The sequence below is a fragment of the Saccostrea cucullata genome, unplaced genomic scaffold (genome assembly GCF_032062105.1).
Source record: "Saccostrea cucullata isolate Sc308-1 unplaced genomic scaffold, CSIRO_AGI_Scuc_v1 ctg2416, whole genome shotgun sequence".
Taxonomy (NCBI): domain Eukaryota; kingdom Metazoa; phylum Mollusca; class Bivalvia; order Ostreida; family Ostreidae; genus Saccostrea; species Saccostrea cuccullata.
The window spans coordinates 112,682-125,284 of record NW_026941000.1 but is presented as its reverse complement, the minus strand read 5'-3'; the positions used below and the strand labels follow the sequence as shown (position 1 = coordinate 125,284).

The window sequence follows — 12,603 nt, the reverse complement described above, 5'->3', positions numbered from 1 at the left end:
CGTTTCTGAAGATATTTTTAGGTTTGGAAATCGGATGCACAAACACGATGTACATATTACATGTCAAGATGACAATTTTCTGAAGGTTGAAAATGAAAAACATTCAGTTGCTAATAAAACTAATCTTTAGATTGGAGAAATTCAGAATGTTTGACTGCTTTTGTTCCCAATGATTTGTAGGTAGATATCATTTATATTGATTTTATATGATATTATATAAGATTTATATCCCCAAGCCTAAGCAATTCTTCTTATCATATCTGGCAAAGAAAACACATCTTTAAATGTTATTATCTTGCTTGTAAAACAGCATGTATACCAAATTCTAGAAATTGTAAACCTTTGATATTCAACGAAGTTAAAAATATAACATGTAAATACTATAGTTTTGAAAAATACTTGCTTGCATTTAATATATGGAAGACACCCTGGTCAAGCCTAAGCAATTCTTCTTATCATATCTTTTTGAAATAACAATCAATATTTTACACTGTGTTTTATATTATGAATCCACACTATTTACTTCATCATTTTCATGCAACCCCCCCCCCATTCAACCTCGAGGGTTGTTGGACGTTTTTTTTCACAAATTATATTTATTATGCTTATTCATAATGCGTACCATAAGCAATAATCATGAAAAATCCCCAAATTTTCGTTCCACACACACAAACACTCCATCCATCACCCTAAAGGACCCCATTATAGTTTCCTTTAAAATGTGTAGTGGGGTATTTATTTGTGGTTGAAGATTATTTTGGATTTTTCACAATATTTTCCCTAAGATACACATGATGAATAAGTTTAATAAATATGATTAATGACAAAAATATCCAGCAAGCCCTGGGGTTGAATATCGAAGGGGGGGGGGGTTCTGTCAACATGTACCTGTGGGATAAAGGGGTAAACATGTGATAAAGATTGTTTACCATTTCATAAACAGGTATCCTTAACAATTGATATACGAGTACACAATCGTGACACTGTAAACTTTAGTTTAAATTAAAATGTGATTTGACATATCCAGTACCAAGTGGATTTAACGTACCCTTCTCAACCGCAAAACAAGGGCTGGCAATTGTTACCATACAATCAGTATTAGGGAAAATCTTAAGAAATGTGTTTCATAAAAACAAAACCAAACCGCACTATGCAATACTGGATTTTTTAAAATCTTCAGGCATGATGGGGCGAGGGGTGTGTTTTAGATTTCTCTAATTCTCTGACCTATAGCTATCTGCAGAACTGTAGTTCTCCGAAAAAAAATATATTGGCAGACCGGAGAGCTACAATGCCACCCGTTGAAAAAACTGTATATTTATTGCGCACAAAATATAATAATCATTGCGTATTTTCTATTAAGGATTCATTCACTGAGTCTTTCACCACGCTCATCCATTTCAGTATCACCTATACATGTAATATACAATAAAAGTTTTTTTTTCAATATACACACAAAAATATATATGTCAGGGGCGTAGCAACAGGGGGGGGGGGCAGGGGGGGCTGCCCCCCCCACTTTTTTCCCAACCTTACTTAAACTATAGGAAATGTTAATTGAAAGCCTGGTTGCCCCCCCCCCCATTTTATTTTATTTGCTTGTCAACTTTTTCAGGTAAGTAAATTTTTTTTTCTCTGACTGCCCCCCCCCCCCACTTTAAAAAACGATGCTACGCCACTGTATGTGTATACATATTACATTATGTTTACTATCACTACAAGAAAAAAGAGAAAAAAACAAACAAAAGTGAAAATTACAATGTTTCTTTATGAATGTTATAAAGCTGATTAATATTCAAATAGATTGTTTAACAATAGCCATCTCTTTTTGAACTGGGTGTCTTCCATATATTAAATGCAAGCAAGTATTTTTCAAAACTATAGTATTTACATGTTATATTTTTAACTTCGTTGAATATCAAAGGTTTACAATTTCTAGAATTTTGGTATACATGCTGTTTTACAAGCAAGATAATAACATTTAAAGATGTGTTTTCTTTGCCAGAAATACCTTACAGAACAGAAATATGATCTTAGTTAATATCTTTCCAGTTTTTTTGTAAAATCCATTCTTCTAAACAATTCCGTATTCCCTTTACAGAAAAAACAGTAATAAAAAAGATGTTTCAAAGTTTCCTGCTCTAGATTACAGACAGAGCACAGTGGCTTATCTATGATTTTAGATAAAAACAATAAGCTACAAGTTCTATGAATCCTATGTATGATTTTACAATTGAACTTGTTGAGATTTGAATCTTAACTTAAGTATTTTAAGTTTGAAAAAGGTTTTTTCAGTTAAAGTCATTCTGCAAACCTAAATCTAAGTCCATTTTGTTACTCATACAGGTTGGTTGTAACGCTTAGATAGAAAAAAAATTGTATTATGATTTACAGCCGGAATCATCACGACAGAGAACCTGAATATTTGTAGGAATGTGTATTCCAATTATTTAACTGAAGTTCTACATTGTTTAACTTCGGCCCATTTTTTTTTTCAAAATGGAAATTCTAAGCCCTTCATATTTAGTAAATGGGATTAAAACATCATAATAATTAATAGAAATACAATTAAAGGATAACAAATTACCTTCGGTATCCAATAGATCAGACACAATATGAAAACCATTTGCTTGTAATTGTTCGTAAAAACAGATTTACTTTGTACTCTGATACTACTGTTAAACAATTAAGGTTCTTTCATGACCTGAAGAATATTTTCAGGTTCAAATAAATTAATTGATTCTTTATAGTTAGAAAGAACTTATTTCCAAAACATATCATTTGTTGTTTTATTAAAAAATAAGCCATATTCTGATGCAAACTGTAAATGTTTTTTTTATATAGGTTCAATAAATGTTCTAGGTAGAGACCGTATATATCAACCTCCTGATTTAAGTGAGCTTAAGTGACTTAATAAATGTTGGCAAATGTGGCATTCTAAATCCATCATCATCATAATTTAAAACCATTATATTTCGAGCTATTTTATCATTTTTATTGTGCCATACTAACTTTAAAAAAAATTCGCATGGTTTTTCATTGTTTCATCACATGGTTTTGGCAAAGTTAACAATGAATGTGTAATTTTTTAAAGAAAAAGAGATTTTGTAAAGGTATTTTTACCCAGAGGTGTTATATGTATTTTCCTCAGTGACTCATTACTTTGTTTATATCAATAATTCTATTAATGAAATTTGTCTCTTCAATATTGTCAAGACTGGCATTTAATGTTATTCTCAATATTGTAAGGTTCTCAGATATCCACTCTAAATTATATTCATTGCACAATTTTTCATTACAGTTACTTTTTGAACCAATCCATATGGCTTTTGTCTTACAAAGTTAGGCTTTAAACCTGAAAAATTTAGCAAACTGGAAAAAATCTAGTGCACTCTTAAAACTTCTTTTCAAACCCATCCAAAAATATTACTGTATTATCTGCATATTGCAATAAGCAGACTGTTTCTAAACAGATTTTTACACTCTTTATATTTTTATTTGGTCTAATAAGATGACCCATTATCTCGACACAAAGATTGAAAATGGTGAAAAATGGTGAGACAGGGTGTCATTGACGACACTCTCTACCTATGCAAAAGAATCTGGGAAAAATACCATTCTGCAAAACACATAATGTGGTATTTTTATATAAAACTTAAATCCATCTAATAATCACAGGCAAATTTAAGATATTCTTAAGTCTTGTACAATACATTTTCATATTTTTCAAGGCAAGTGATGCTTCTTCCTTGGTTAACAGACCCTCTAATTTGGAAGCCGACTCCAGTGAATGCCGTCCTTAATTTGTAAATTATTTAAATTTATATCCAGTAAAGTGTTATCACAAGAGTAGTATAGATTAAGATTAAAATTTTCAATTTCTTTAAGAAATTCTTGTTGCGAGTTTATTTTTAAACCGTTTCCATTAATAAATATTGTTACTGTTTTATCGATGTAATTTCTCTAGATCTTTTCTAAACTCAAGAAATAGTTTTTAGATTTCTCACCATATTCTACCCATTTAGCTTTTGTTCTTACAAACAGACCATTTATATGTTTTCTAACTTCTTCAAATTTTGATTTTGCAGTATAAAGTTTTTTCGTCAGTTTCGTAAGAACCACTGAAATTTCTGATGATTTCTAATTCTTGTATTTCTTCTGCTAAAAGATTTCCTTTTCATTTTCTTTCCTATTTCTTTCAATATTGATACTTTAGAGTGTTAATTCTTATCTCAAGAAGTAGCATTTCTAGGAACAATTGGTCATCAATTATAAAATTATTTTGAATTCTGTGTTTTCTATGTCCTTAACCATTACACGATTATATGGTGTTACTGCATACTGAAGTTTAATCCTTATTTATTGTGTCTTTAACTAAACTTATATAGCCTTTATCTTTTTAGAGAGAGCTATTAAACTTCCAGAACCCTTTACCAATCTTAAACTCTGAAAATAAAATATGAAGTCCAATAATTGAGTGATCAGTTCTGTACCTAGACTTTATATCAACCTTTTATCATATCTTTGTATGTTGTTAGATAACCAATATTAGTCCCCTACCAGTGTAATCGAAGGGGACTATAGGTTTCCTCTGCGTCTGTCTGTCCCCGTCTGTCTGTTTGTCAGTCTGTCCTCCTTGGTTTTCCGCACTTTTTTTCTAAACGCTTGCAGATATTGAGCTGAATTTTAGTATGTGAGTGTATCTTGATAAGTTACAGATCATGTTTTATTGAGGTTTTGCTTCATTGATTTTTGACAGAGTTATGGCATTTTTAATTTTTCATAATGGTTTAAAATCGGGTTTGTGCTGCGCTGAATTCCGATGGTCAACATGGTAAATACATGTATATGAAGCGAGAAAAAGACGTTGAAAAAATGATTTGAATTTTTGATTTTGTGTAGATTATTTTATAAGGTTTAAGGCATTCACAGCCTCAAAATTAAGCAGTTTTACCTTGGTCATAACTTTTGCATATTATAAAATGAAAACAACTATAGTTACTATACATGTGGGTAACTGTACATATGAATATACATGTATAATATATTTAAACAATAAAATGCTTTCTTTGTTTGTTATTACTGGAATTAACGGAAGCAGCTGTTGCAGAAAAAATACATAACCCGCGTAAGCAGGTTATGTAATTTTTTTCTGCAAAAGCTGCGACCATTAATTCCAGTAATAACAAACAAAGAAAGACATTTTATTGTTTATATTTATATCTGTTTAAATGATCACTTAAAGTTTGATTAAAAGATTGATTAATGTATTAATAATGCGAACGTCTTTATACGTTTCATTGATGTAACAACCACTCATCAAGAAATCTGTACAGGCGACATGCCGACTGTAGCTCACGCAGTAATTAACGCAATGGGTTTTCTTAAGAAATATAGGAGAAAATATTCAGCGGATGTAAATATTATGGGATAAATAAAGTGAGTTTACATACATACCACTCTGAGATACACTATATTCAAATGCGCATACCGTAGAAACCTATTGTTTGTGGGTCACTATATATATGTATATACTGACCTATGGGATATATATATATATATATATATATATAGTGTATTGCACAAGATTTTAACTAAATAAATTGTTGTTCACTATACATATATTTGTATACATGTACAAGAAATTGTATTATAAATATACTTCGTGTTATTTAAAGTGATTGTGGGTCACTGTATAATTATGCATATGAAGAATTGAAGGGGGTTGGGTTGATGTAGTGACTGTACCAGTTTGTGGGTCCCTGTATATATATGTATTTAATGGCTGTGGGATAAATATATTGTACGTGCTTTTCACTGACTGTTGGTCACTGTATATATGCATTTTATGATGTTTGGAATAATATATTGCACGTGAATAAAACTGGTTGTGAGTTAATGTTTATATATATAAAATGAATTGTGGGATAAATTATCGCACGTAATATATAACTGATTGTGGGTCAATGTTTATATGCTATAAAGAATTGTTGGATAAATAAGTAAGAAAATCGTTTATCATAGTGGCATGTGTTATCATACAATACAATCATATCATAAGCATTTAAAACAAATATTCAAACACTCGGCATTTAGGACCTGTATGTCACTTTTAACAAAAATAAAGGAAATATGTTATACCGCTACACAATAGTATTTTGCATAGCAGTTTTCTGTACAACAAAGCTTGCATTTGCATGTATGATTAATATAAATATTTTAAGATGTGCCTAGGAAAATGCGTTAAAAGTAAAATAAAAGTATTTAAATCAGACATACAAAATGTTAGTTAATAAATTTGATCATATGTATTTCGAGTTTTCTGTACAATTTCATGAAAATTGTTCTCTACTTCTAAATATACTGCACGTGATTATTACTGACTGTGGGTCACTGTTTGTATGTATATATAAAGAAGGGGGGTTAATGTAGTGATTATACCAGTTTGTGGGTCACTGTATACAAGTTTTTAACGGATTATGCGATAAATATATTGCACTTGATTAAAACTGATCGTGGATCACTGTATATATGTACATAATGAATTGTGCGATAAATATATTGCAGGTGGTTAAAATATGCATGTATATAAGAGATGGCAGTTTGTAACTGGTTAACCGATTAATCGGTCGGAACGATGGCAATAGAATAGAAAATATGTAATCGGTTAAGCCCGTGTCACACTGTCACGATATATAGCTACGATTCATTACGAATTCAAAAATCGCAGCAAATCGGGATTTATCGTAGAAGTACTCGTAGGATATCTTCATTAATCCTGTTGGATCGCAGCAAATCGCCAAGTTTGGCGATTGTTTTGAGCATGTTCAAAACAATCGTGGACACAGCACGATTTTTGATTATTCGTAAACAATCGCACAGCATTCGCACTGCACTCGTACTCATATTCGTAGTAAATCTTCGAAGTTGGTGCGACAATCGCGGAACTTCGTAGTACTTCCGACAGTACGAGAGTCCTACGAGTTATTTCGAGTTTCCTTCGAGTATGTGCGAGTGTCTCTCGAGTTACCGCGAGTGTCCTACGAGATACTGCGAGTGTTCTTCGAATTGATAAGAACATAGCACGACTTTCCCGCGAATATGATACGATAAGGGACGAGTGATGGCAAACGCTGTACGAAAACTGTGCGATTGAACTACGAATTAATACGATGTAGGCAGACGGTGTCTGATGTTAACAATGTCAAAATCAAAATACTGCCTAAAATATAAGGAAAGAAGCTTAGAAAAGTGAAATAAACTGAAAATACATGTGTAACAGATTCTATAAACACCGCATACAAAAAACATATGAAGAGATTAAACATAATAAAAAGTTCCACACTGTAGTTTTTACCATGATCAAATAACATAACTATGATGTTTAATAATTTCAGATAAATCTCCTTTACTCCATATATGCATTCCATTACATGTATATTCGTAAGAAATCGCCATTAGTCGTGGGCATATCGTGTATGTAACGTGGCATATCGTGGTCCTTCGTACGGGTATCGTATGTAACCTTCATAATCGTAGAAATATCGTAACCAGTTCGTAGCTGTCGCCTCAGTTCGTACTTAAATCGTACAAACCTCGTAGTCTGTCGCACAGATTTCGTAGACACACCACTCTAACAGCAAAATATTCCACACGCTGTAGAAAAATCGCAAGATAAACCTGGCGATGAATGGCGATTTTCAACTTTTATTAATTCGTGGGTAATCGTAGCATAAATCGTGACAGTGTGACACGACCTTAGTCGGAAAAAAACAAAATATAATGTAAAATTATACACTATTTTCTTAAAATGCAATTGAATTTTTCTGTTTCTGCGCATAGGGATTGCTAATTTAGCGTTTATCCAAATTATTTAAGCTAATTTGGAGGTAATTATGGATCTCCAAATTGAGACACTCTGAACAATTGGTCAGTTTCTGTAGTGTTAATCACTTCGGACTTATATGTCACTTTTAACAAAAATAAAGGAAATATATATATTATACAGCTACACAAAAATATTTTGCATAGCGGTTTTCTGTACAACAAAGCGTGCATTTGCATGTATGATTAATATAAATATTTTGAGGTGTGCCGAGGAAAATGCGTTAAAAGGAAAATAAAGTATTTAGATCCGACATAGGAAATATTATTGGGTTGCAATAAACGCTAGTTAGCGGTAATAAATCTGATCTGTATTTCAAGTATTCTGTACAATTCAATAAAAGTGGCACTCGTTCTCAACTTTATCTTTAGAAAAAAATACATAAATATACTGCACGTGATTATTACTGACTGTGGATAAGAAATGGGGGGGTTCATGTAGTGATTATACCCGTTTGTGGGGCACTGTATTCAAGTTTATAACGGATTGCACGTGATTAAAACCGATTGTGGGTCACTGTATATATGTTATTAATGAATTGTGGGACAAATATATTGCAAGTGGTTAAAACTATGGGTCACTGTATATATGTATATATAACGAATTGTGGGATAAATATACCGCATGAGATTATACATGATTGTGGGACACTCTATGTATAATAAATGTAATGATTATCGCTGTTTGTGGGTCACAATATACATGTATATATATATATATAACATCTTGGGGCATTTTATTGCATAAATAATATTGTGAGAGAGTATATCCCTAGAATATATAGTAAAGATTCTTATAAATAATGTATCGTGTGAATCATTATTTGATATGATCCGAAAGTATTTATAAAGTAATACTGAAAATTTTATGGAATAAATATATTGCATGTGATTAAAACTGGTTGTGAGTTACTGTTTATAAATATAAAATGAATTGTGGGATAAATTATCGCACGTGATTATAACTGACTGTGGGTCAATGTTTATATATTATAGAGAATTGTTGGATAAATAAGTACAGAAATTGTTTATCATAGCGGCATGTGTTATCATACAATACAATCATATCAGAAACATTTAAATTTTATACAAATATTCAAACACCCGACCCATCGGACATATATATCACATTAAACAAAAAATAAAGGAAATAAATAAACCGCCACACAAACATTTTGTGCATAGCGGTTTTCTGTACAACAAAGCTTGCATTTGCATGCATGATTAATATAAATATTTTGAGATGTGCCTTGGAAAATGCGTTAAAAGGACAATAAAAGTATTTAGATCCGACTTAGAAAATGTTGGGTTGCAATAAACGCTAGTTAATAAATCTGATCTCTATTTCGAGTATTCTGTACAATTTAATAAAAAGTGGCAACTCGTTCTCAACTTTATATTTAGAACAAAAAATTCATAAATATATTACTGATTGTGGATCATTGTATGTATGTATATACAAAATGGGGGGAGGGGTGTAATGTAGTGATTATACCAGTTTGTGGTTCACTGCATATATATGTATATACATTGTATGTTAATAATGCATTGTTGGATTAATATATTGCAGGTAGTTAAAACTGTGGGTCACTGTTTATATCATTATATGTATATAATGAATTGTGGGATGAATATACCGCATGTGATTATACATGATTGTGGGACACTCTTTGTATAATAAATGTAGTGATCATCGCTGTTTGTGGGTCACTATATATATAACATTGTTGGGCAGTTCATTGTATGAATTACATTGCGAGAGAGAATATCCATAGAATATCTTGTTAAGATTCTTATAAATAATGTATCGTAGTAAATCATTATTTAATATGAAAATTTTATATTGAAATCAGCGAAACTGTTCTTAATGGTTTATTCTACTTTGTACATAAGTAAATATACATACATGAATATATTTATTGATATTTTATAAAACATTAATTTTAATGTCTTTTCATTGTGAATTACAGCAAATAATATAATTATATAGCATAAAAAAATATTGCGGGTCATAGAATTAATATATGAAGTGCATTGTGCGATGTATATAGTTTATCCCACAATGCTCTATATATATCAATGTTTTGACCCACAATTATATACAATATTTATAATATTAACTCAAAAATTATATTATATATTATATAAGGACCATATATAACGCCTAAATCATGAATATGACATAGCTATGCAATGTAGAAATGCGAGATCCCATAAACCAGGTAAGAAGCCCGGTGCCCACAAACAACCTCATATACCTATATATATATATATATATATATATATATATATATATATATATATATATATATATATATATATATGTATTCACTTTCAGACCAAGGATGCTACAGATTATTGAAGAAGAAATCCTTTCTAGTTATTAATACTACTACAGAAGAGAACAGGATGTATAATGTTTAGTTATAGTGTATTTCAATATAATGCATATTATATTTATATTATAGTTTATAATTTATTTCCAGTAGTTAAATATGCTATATTTTTAACTATGAACGTTAACTCTGAGATACAATTCTTTGTATTATGATGTTGAGCATAGATATATCTGATGCATACCTATACTGATGTCATTTACAATTTATGAAACATGAATACACATGAATGTTTGTAAAGATGTTATTTCTGTTTAAATTGACAGCATAATTATCAAAAATACACAAAAAGAAATCTTAGCATCAGATCTCTTTATTAAAGTAATACTCATTTATGTATCATGGTTTATAAATTGCAGGACATTTGGATACAAGTTATTCACTTTGATATGCCTTTGTACAATTTTAGGTACGAGGATGACAGACCAAGCACAGTTTTAATAGCAATAACAATTTGTTATCTAGCTTGTCTGCTACTAGTACTTGCAGTATTGTATATAAGACGAAGTGGTATGTATTTATACAGAAGCTGAATCTCCTCTAATATTCTCAAAACTGCATTCTTAAATTTTAATTTCAGTTTTAAGAATTATTATAGAAATATATCTGTTTTAAAACCTTTTTTGAATAGAATTATGCATCGATAGAAAAATATATTTACTTTTCAGAAAAAAAAATCAAATGCACAAAGAACTATAAATGAGGAAATCCAAGATGATGAAAAGTGGGTTTATGAGCTACAGAATATATGACGTTTACCGTAGACCTTTTCCTTTGAATTTTTATAAATATTTTATTGTTTCAAACTTTGTTTTTCTTTTTTAAGATATGCGTTTCATAAGCGTTTCAAAAATAGTACATCTTTTATGATGTGAAATCGTTGAATAGATACATATAGATCTGACCAGCTGCTTTTGTACTGAAAATACATGAATTTGATTAAGATTGCTCATCATCTCTATAGACATGTATTACTTTTAATAAACATATTTTGGACATTCCTAAGAAGTTGATAAATAAAAACATTCAATTCGATGCTTTCAAACAAATATTTCAAACATATTAATTTACATTTAATTACGCTAATGATAATGTTTTTATATTTACAGGGGGGGGGTGTAATTTAAAATCTATTTGTCTATATTTTTAAAATCTTAATCTTCAATTTTATTTAAACAACGAAATTAAAATATAAGGAATATGAAAGTCGTCACTACCATTAATCAAAGTTTTGCCTTAGATGATCACAGTATTTTCCCCATGAGTTTCAGAGAGTTGTCTTTCATTTTATATCAAGATGTCTACAAACCATTTTTTTTTTATTTTAAGAATGAAATGCTTTTTGTATATTTACATTTTATTTCAAAATCTTACATAATTGGTATGATTTTATGAACTTAAAAGGCTCTAAAAAAGTTCTAGAGTAAAATTTTATCGGAAACGTTGGTTTTTTGTATACTTACATGTAAGGACAGATGATAAAAACAAACGTTTTCTTTTTAGGAGACTTATTATCATGAGTCAAAGTTTTAGAAAACTGGAATATTCTTTGATATTTTCCAAATATATTTGGGGGAAAGTAAACCAATAAAAGCAGGTGATCTTCCTGAGAAAAAGCAAAATGGTAAAGACGAGCCTAGATCAAATAGGCTTATTTTTACTATTTTGCTTTTAGCTGGCATGGTACATTGTTTAAGACCAAGATAACATTTTCGGAAATTTATTTTCATCTTTAAATCTTTACTAAGTGTGATTCGTCCATATTTGTAATTTTTTTTAAATATCAACTGATATTTTCAAAGCCTCATTTCTTTTATGCACGAAAATACAACAGGTTATTGATTCAAGTTCAAGTTCTTTATTGACTTTGAGCATTAAAGCTCATCAGTATGATTAAATGTGTTATGATTAAATGTAGTATTAGTTCACTCTGTGCTCCTTTAAAAAACTTTTTGAAGAGAAAAGAGGGTTAATTCATGAAAATTGAATGATTCTACTATGATTACTCTAGCTGTGTACCTTTGGGAATGGAAGGTATTTCATTCTCAAGTCTAAAGAGGAAAGAAATAAACAATTTTTTTTTCAAATGACACAATGTTAAGTCTCCTAACAAAGTTTGTGTCATCTGTTCTTAACTATTACGTACCTATTACGTGTTACACACATGTAAAAGAAACATAAAGTTGTGCTGACTGGTCAAATCTAAGACATCTCTTTTCTAGAGGCGCATTAATGAATGTGTTAAGACACTAACATATGTAGCCAGTGATAGATAAGAAGTAAAAATACTCAATAATTATTTTGATATTATAATTTTTATGTC

At 30.2% G+C, this 12,603-nt stretch overlaps 1 long non-coding RNA gene across 1 annotated transcript; it reads left to right on the top strand.

Annotated features, from left to right (window-relative positions):
* Positions 1–10,224: 10,224 nt before the first annotated feature.
* Positions 10,225–11,725, top strand: LOC134256905 (uncharacterized). The gene is made up of 3 exons (XR_009989812.1): positions 10,225–10,295; positions 10,690–10,790; positions 10,949–11,725. It is a non-coding gene; the product is annotated as an uncharacterized LOC134256905 (long non-coding RNA).
* Positions 11,726–12,603: the final 878 nt, after the last annotated feature.